The sequence below is a fragment of the Tamandua tetradactyla genome, chromosome 4, assembly GCF_023851605.1.
Source record: "Tamandua tetradactyla isolate mTamTet1 chromosome 4, mTamTet1.pri, whole genome shotgun sequence".
NCBI lineage: Eukaryota > Metazoa > Chordata > Mammalia > Pilosa > Myrmecophagidae > Tamandua > Tamandua tetradactyla.
This window is the reverse complement of record NC_135330.1, coordinates 155,264,356-155,272,740: the sequence shown is the minus strand read 5'-3', so window position 1 is coordinate 155,272,740 and position 8,385 is coordinate 155,264,356. Positions and strand designations below refer to the sequence as shown.

Below are 8,385 nucleotides of genomic sequence, written 5' to 3'. Positions count from 1 at the left end.
TCTTTGAATATCTTGATTCCATCTGTACTTCTTCTTCCTTAGACCCTGAAACTCAGCTCTCTCAGCTGCTGATTCATCACAACAGAACCCGAGGTCTCAGCATCCTAAAGTCTGGGACACCATCCCATAACCTGGTTACCCACTTTGCCTCCATTTCCAGATGTTTCAGTTCATTAATTCAGGACATCTATGTTATTCTTGTGATAACTCTATTTTTATGAGAAAGGATATTGTAGCTAGGACAGCTTGGAGGCTAGTTTACCAAACCATGGGAGCCTTTGAGGAAAACCATGATCAGGCCTTTGGAAGGGGTTGAATCACTGTCAAGTGACTAGGAAGGAATGGTGCCCAGTCCTGATGGTAGTCCCAAGCAGACCCTTTTATTGTCATCTTCAACACAAAGGGAAAAAATAAAAGACACCCAATTCCCAATTTTTGGCTTGGAGGATGGATGGCAATTCCAGTCACTATTGTTATGAATGTAAATTGGTTGACCATGATGGCAACAAATTTGACTCCACTTATATGAATATATTTGCATTAAATTGAGGTACATACCTCAACAAAGACATGCTTATCCTCTTAATCACTGCCCCATGTGTGTGAACCCATTGTGGATGGGTCCACTGGAAGATGTTAGTGTTTGCCATGATGTAGCCCGACTGAATTTGGGTGGGTCTTAGTCTATATTATTGAGGCTTAGGAGAATTCGCTAGTATTAAGGAACTAAGAAATATGTGACAAAAGTTACAGATAGCCACTGCGAGAAGCTGCAGGTCAACAAAAACCTGAAGAGCAAAGAAGAGAGAAGACGTGGGTATGTGACAAGAAGATATGAGAGTCAAGGAACTTCAAAGATTGCCAGCCAGCCAGCCAGCACTAGAATGCCACAGAATCTGTAAGGAAACAAGCCTTGTTGATACCTTGATTTTGGACTTCTATTCTCAAAACCATGAGTCAATACATTTCTGTTATTTAAGTCAATTCATTGAATATTATTGGTCGCAGTAGTATGGCAGGCTAAGACAATATTTAGTCATAATATGCATGCTCAAGCACTAAGATATGTACAAGAATGCTTATAGTAGCATCAAATCAGAGACCCACACAGATGTCCATCAAAACTAAAATATATGAAAAATTGAGAAAACACACCAATAAAAATTAGCAGATGATATGTACATGCAAGTCAAGCAAAAGAAATTAGATATTCAAGAAAATGCAGTGTATGAATCAATTTTTATAATACATTATGCCGTGCACATTTTTTCTGTATATTTTTCTTTATATGTGGTGTATTTCACAATTAAAATTTTAAATATTTATAAAGATCATTCATTTATAAGCTCACAAATCTCTTAAGATTTAGCTGTGCAATTGATCATTTCACTCTCTGGTATTAGTGTAATTTCTAATTGGCTGCAAGGCACCCAGATTTTCGCATTCCAAATTATTCCATATATTTCTTCCTTAAACACCATATTGTTTATACAACTGCCCTGCACCATATTCATAGTATAAACAAATAAAGATCCATTCCAGAATTCATTTTTTTCTCATTAAATTTGCATGTTTCTTAATCTTCCCTTCCCATGTCTTTTTCATCACCATATATTGTTTATATTTTATCACCTTAAAATTACACACATATAGTTCCATGCATGAGTCCCTTTTTGCCCAAAGATAACCCAGGAAAGTTACTAAATATGAATCATCGTTGCTTCCAAGTATATTTATTTTACAAAACATATTTTAAACACATTTTCATTGCTTTTGAACTGAATATGTGTTATAGATTCATCCCATCAATTCTATGTATGTACATATATATATATGCCATTTTCAATTATTATCAACTTGCCAGTCTTATATCAATAATTGAAAGATGAGGACCAAATAAGTTAGAAAATATAGTTTATTCCCTCTTCACACTGAGTACTGTGAGCTCATGAATAATGTGATTGGCTGTATTTGGTGTCATATATAGCCAGTACTGAGTGTACATATTTGAATGATCAGTCTATTGGTGCTAAATATTTCAAGACCTTGGAATTAACGTTCATGATAAACTATCCATTTTAAGAAATTTATAATAGGGTATGTGCTAGATTTAGATTTTGTGTTTTGGTGGGTGGATTCTTCCCTTCTAATCAAAAGCTAATTATTATCATTTGTTCTTTTTCACAGGCAACATGCCATATTTCAAGCATGTTTCCTTTATCATGAAATGAATCATGAAATTTTCTTAAAACACAAAAACTATTTCTGAGGATCTGACACCAATAGCAGTGAATAAAACACACTAGCATATGATAAATTATAGTTAAACATCTGAGTACTTTTGACAACCATGTATTAGTTATCACAGTGTGTTATTAATTCCTCATGGTATTTTATGCATATGGTTTGAAAGACAGTAGGGTTGTAGAAATTTCACTGCATTTATATCAATGTTAAGTCATCAAAAATTTTCTATCAGCAAGCATAAGTGAATGGTGGTTTATGAAATTGTCTTAACATATCAATATAACAACACTCAGTCAAATGAACAGAGTGTAGATATGAGGGTTAATGAAAACCCATTTGGATACCAAGGAGTAGTAATTTAGAATGAGTTATGTTTTTGAAATACAGGTAACCTACATGCATACAGATGTAAAAACGTTTTATGTTTCCTACTGAAATCTCACTATTTTAAATGTCCTTTAAACAATTATAGCTATTGAATGAGAAGTAAATCCTGCCTAAGATTAGCGTAAATATTATAGCATTTTCTTACAGAGTTAAATGAGAAGAAACTTGTAGCAGGACAGCTAGTTATTGTTAGGAGACCTTCTAGTGATGATTTTTTTCATTCAGTGATCAAAAATAGGAAGAAAATTAATTTTTCTGATGCCATATCTATGCTCAATAAAACCATGGAGAAATAACAATGCTAAAATTTGAGAAACTATGAGGAAAATAAAATAATATTCCAGTTACAGTTTGCTAAGACAATATAAAGAGAACACAGAAAGGATGTTGGTTTTATAATAAAAATAAGGATATATTATCAAATAAATGTAATATGGGAATATAAGATGGATAGAAAATAGTACATGCAATAAAACTTCATGTCAAATTGACTGTAATACTCCCTATTGTAATTTGGAGGCTGCATGTACCCCAGAAAAGGCCATGTTCCTTTCATTCATTCCTGTGGGTACAGAACTGTTGTAGGCGAGACTTAACATTATTTAAATTGAGATGTGGCCTACCCCATTCAATTCGAGTCCTAATCTGCATATTGGAGTCCTTTTTAAGAGCACAAAACAGGGAAGTTAAGAGATGAAATCAAGAGAAGCTCAGAGAGAAAAGCCCCAGGGGAGTTGAAAGAGGACCCACAGATGCTTAGAGAAGAAGCCACTGAATCCAGAAGCTCAAAGCCATGAAACTCAGGAGTGAAGGACCAGCAGACACTGGCCATGTGCCCTCCCCTGTGACAGATGTCTCAGGTGCCAGCAGTCTGTCTTCAGAGACCAGGTATCTTCCTGTTGATGCCTTGAGTTGGACAATTTCATGACCTAAGAAGTGCAAACTGTAAATTAGTAAAGCCCCACTGTAAATGCCAACCCGTTTCTTCTGTGTTGAATTCTGGTAGTTTTGCCAAACCTAAATACTCACAGAGAAGATTTAAAAGGAATGTGAATTCTTTCTAATAAAAATTAATATATTAATTTATATTATAGCTGGTTAATCTAGAATTCAAATATATGTCGCTTATATATAGTTTGGACAACACAAAAGAATTAACAACTTTAAAATGCTAAAAACTACTGTGGAAGCTGCCATCTTTGTCGAGCAATTGATGAGTTGCAATTGGCCTGAATCGCAGTTACATGCATTTAATCAATATAAGTGACTTCAATGGTTTTCTGATTATTGGCTGCATGTCTCACAGTCAATCACAGCTTGGTTCAATGGGTAGCCTGATCATTAAATCACAACTTCAGATCACTGTCATCTCAGCAAAACTTAAAGAAAATAAAAATGATTGGTTTCAACCAAGTCCTTATGTGGAAGTCACAGTAGATGGACAAAGAAGACAGAAAAATGCAATATGAACAGTCCCAAATGGAAGCGACCTTTGCAGTTATTGTTACTCCTGTGAGTAAATTCCATTTTCATGTGGTGGAGTAACCAGACGCTGAAATCTGATGTTTTGTTGGAAAGTGTTGTGTTTGATATTTATGAAACATTAAAGTCTAATAATATGAAACTTGTGGAAGTAGTTGTGACTTTGCAGCTTGTAGGTGACAAAGAATCAACAGAGACAATAGGAGACTTGTCAGTTTGTCTTGATGGGCTTCAATTAGATTCAGAAGTGTTTACTAATGGTGAAACTACATGTTCAGAAAGTGCTTCACAGAATGATGATGGCTCTAGACCCAAGGATGAAACAAGAACAAACACAAACATATCAGATGACCCTGAAGATGCAGGGTCTCATGAAAATAGGAGGATCAGTGGGAATAATTCTCCACCACTCTCAAATGGTGGTTTTAAACCTTGTAGGCCTCCAAGACCTTCATGACCACCTCCACTTACCCCATGTACACCAACATCTATTAATCGCTCACCATCTGCCATTTCAGAAAGTAATGGATGTAGCACAGGCTCTTTGCCACCAACAAATGCAAATACAAATACATCTAAAGGAGCAACATCTGGACTGATAATTCCTCTTACTATATCTGGAGGCTCAGGCCCTAGGCCATTAAATCCTGCAACTTAAGCTCCACTACCATCTGAATGAGAACAGAAAGTGGATCAGCATGGGTGAGTTTGCTATGTAGATCATGTTGGAAAAAGAACAACATAGGATAGACCAAATGTTCTATCTGTTCTCCTGGATGAGAACAACGGGTTGACAACATGGGACCTATTTGCTATGTTGACCATTTCACATGAACAGCAACATGGCAAAGGCTAATATTGGAATATGTCTGAAACTATGAACAGTGGCTGCTACAAAGCAGTCAAGTTCAAAGAGCAATGCAGCAGTTTGACCACTGATTCATTTATGGAAATCACTATTTGTTTGCTACATCACAGAGTAAAGAATTTGATCCCCCTTGGTCCCCTACCACCTGAATGGGAGAAGAGAACCAACAGTAATGGCAGAATATATTGTGTAATACTCATATTACACAATGGGAAGACCCCCAACGTCAAGGTCAATTAAATGAAAAGACCTTACCTGGGAAATGAGAATCATAGTGGATGGAATTCCATATGTAGTGGACCACAATAGAAGAACAACCATTTATATAGATAGCCACACAGGAAAATCTGTCCTAGACAATGGGCCCCAGAGAACCTGTGTTTGGGACTTCAAGGCAAACTTCAGTATTTTCGGTTTGGGTATTGTCATCTTGCCATGCCATAGCATTTAAGATTACAGTGATGAGAAAAACATTGCTTGAGGATTCTTTTTAACAGATAATGAGCTTCAGTCCCCAAGGTCTGTGAAATGCTTGTAGATGATTTTTTGAGGAGAAAAAGGTTTAGATTATGGTGGTCTAGTAAAGGAATGGTTCTCTCTTTATCACATGAGGTGCTGAACCCAACATATTGCCTGTTTGAATATACAGGGAAGAATAATTACTGCTTGCAGATATACCCTACTTCTCACATAAAACGAGATTAACTGAAATATTTTTGTTTTATAGGCAGTTTTATTGCCATGGCTCTGTTCCATGGGAAATTCATAGACACAGGTTTTTCTTTGCCATTCTGTAAGAGTATCTTGGACAAACCAGTTGGACTCAAGGATTAAGAATCTATTAATCCAGAATTTTACAATTGTCTCATCTGTTTAATGAAAACAATATTGAAGAATGTGATTTGGAAATAAACTTCTCAGTTGGAAAGGAAATTCTAGGAGAAATTAAGAGTCATGAATTGAAACCCAAAGTTGGCAATATTCTTATAACAGTAGAAAATAAAGAATAATGTATCAGAATGATTGCTGAGTAGAGGTTGTCTCAAGGTATTGAAGAACAGACACAAGCTTTCTTTGAAGGCTTTAATGAAAGTCTTCCCCAGCAGTATTTGCAATATTTTGATGCAAAGGAATTAACCGTCCTTTTATGGTGAAAGCAAGTGACCAGTTTGAATGACTGGCAAAGACATGCAATATACCATCATTACACTAGGACAAGCAAACAAATCATGTGGTTTTGACAGTGTGCTAAAGAAATTGATAATGAAAAGAGAATGAGATTTCTGCAGTTATTTACTGAAACATACAGATTTCAGTTGGAGGATTGGTCACCTAATGGTGAGTAATGGACCACAGAAGTTTTGCATTGAAAAAGTTGGAAAAACAAATTACTTGCCCAGAAGATTTATCTGTTTTAAATTCCTGGACCTGCTACCCTACAAGAGCTATGAGCAACTAAAGGAAAAGCTGTTGTTTGCCATTGAAGAAACAGAAGGATTTGGATAAGGATCCTGAGAATTTGTACCACAGAAAGACAAGAATTTATTTGCAGTGTTTGTCCTATTTCTTCTCTATATATTTGCAGCTTGGGATCTCCCTTACTCCATTTCTTCTTTAATTTAATTTAAATGGCCACCTGTATATATCTTCCCTGCTATTTTAGAAAAATAGGAGCTGAATATCTGAATAATCAGAGGTTATATAAAAATACTGCAATAGATAGCAGACATAAATATCTACCAAATGTTAATTTAAATTTTTGTTCAAATTGAGCATTTGGAAATAGATTTATTATAAGTGTTTAATTACAGCAAGTTCTTAAATCTGAACTAAATTGCTTTTAGCGTCCTTTTTTTGTAATCATTGTAAATGTTAATAAATCCTGTTAATTTTTAACGGCATGTTATATTGAAATAAAAACAAAGTAAAATGAAAAAAAAAAAACTACTATGGAAAATGTATATATTTGGGGTCTGCTTTTAGCAGCCCTGCCAGAAAGCATATTTCTTTAATCCTTCCACCATTGCAAAAAAATAGAATTTGAGAGAGAATCAGAGAGATAGAGAGGGAAGGAAAGCCTCACCAGTTTATTTTTAATTATATATATGAAATGTAGATATATAATAGTAAAAATACTGGTAATCTGAAAAGAAGGCAAGATATTTATTTTTTTGTTCACAACAACACTTAAGTAACTTGTAGTAACTAACCATGAATATTTAAAAGTTAAAACTTTGTTGCTATTTCATTTTTTTAAAAATCTAAATGAAGGGGCCTGAGTGACCTTATATATTAAAGCAGAAAGAAGAAACAAGTCAAAGTTTTTTCTTTAAAATTGTGAAAAATTTTGAAGTAGCCTTCATATCAGCTGCTTTATCTTCACCCATGTAGTCAAGTGAATCTATAAAGTCAACTCACACAGACTCTGTAGAATACATTTCGTGAGCTATACCTATTGATAATAATTTGACAAGCATTTTCCTCAGGTGATATTGAAAGAGAAAGCTTATTAGGAATGAATTAACTCTTCTGCTTTGCAACATTTTGCTTAGTCAACAAAATAATTTACTTCTGTTGTGTAAAAATATGAAGAATGTAAAAATTCAATAGGTGTACCTTGTCAACACCAAATTTGATATCCAGAGGAAAGAATATTAATTAGATGAACAAGTAAAATATAATATTGACTACATAACAGTAGGGTGTTCTAGTTTGTTAGCTGCTGGGATGCAATATACCAGAAATGGAATGGCTTTTAAAAAGGGGAATTTAATAAATTGCTAGTTTACAGTTCTAAGGCTGAGAAAATGTCCCTATTAAAGCAAGTCTATAAAAATATCCAAATTAAGACACCAACAAGAGCTTACCTTCAATCAAGAAATGAAGTTCAGGGTTTCTTTCTCAAATGGAAAGGCACATGGCAAACATGGCGAGGTCTGCTAGCTTTCTCTCCAGACTTCTTGTTTCATGAAGCTCGCCTAGGGACGTATTCCTTCTTCATCTCCAAAGGTTTCTGGTGGTGTGGCTGTCTGCTTCCAGGATCTCATCATTCTGTCATCATTCTCTGTTCTCTCAGAAACTTAAGCCTTTTTCAAAATGCTTATTCTTTTTAAGGATTCCAGTAAAGTAATCAAGCTCTACCTGGAATGGATGGAGTCACATCTTTCTCTATTCAAAAATTCATACTCCCAATTGGGTGAGTCATATCTCCATAGTGATAACCTAATCAAGTTTCCAACATACAGCGCTGAATAGGGTTTATGAGAAATGGTTGCTCTGACATGATTAGATTAGAATTAAGCCTTGGCTTTTCTGGGGTGCACAAATCCTTTCAAACCAACACATTCTACCCTCTGGACCCCAAAGAAGACATGGTTTTCCCATACACAAAATACATTCAT

General features: G+C 35.1%; 1 pseudogene; it reads left to right on the top strand.

Moving 5' to 3' along the window:
- Window positions 1-3,929: 3,929 nt before the first annotated feature.
- LOC143679461 (E3 ubiquitin-protein ligase Itchy homolog pseudogene) lies at window positions 3,930-6,490 on the top strand (annotated as a pseudogene).
- The last annotated feature ends 1,895 nt before the right edge of the window (window positions 6,491-8,385 follow it).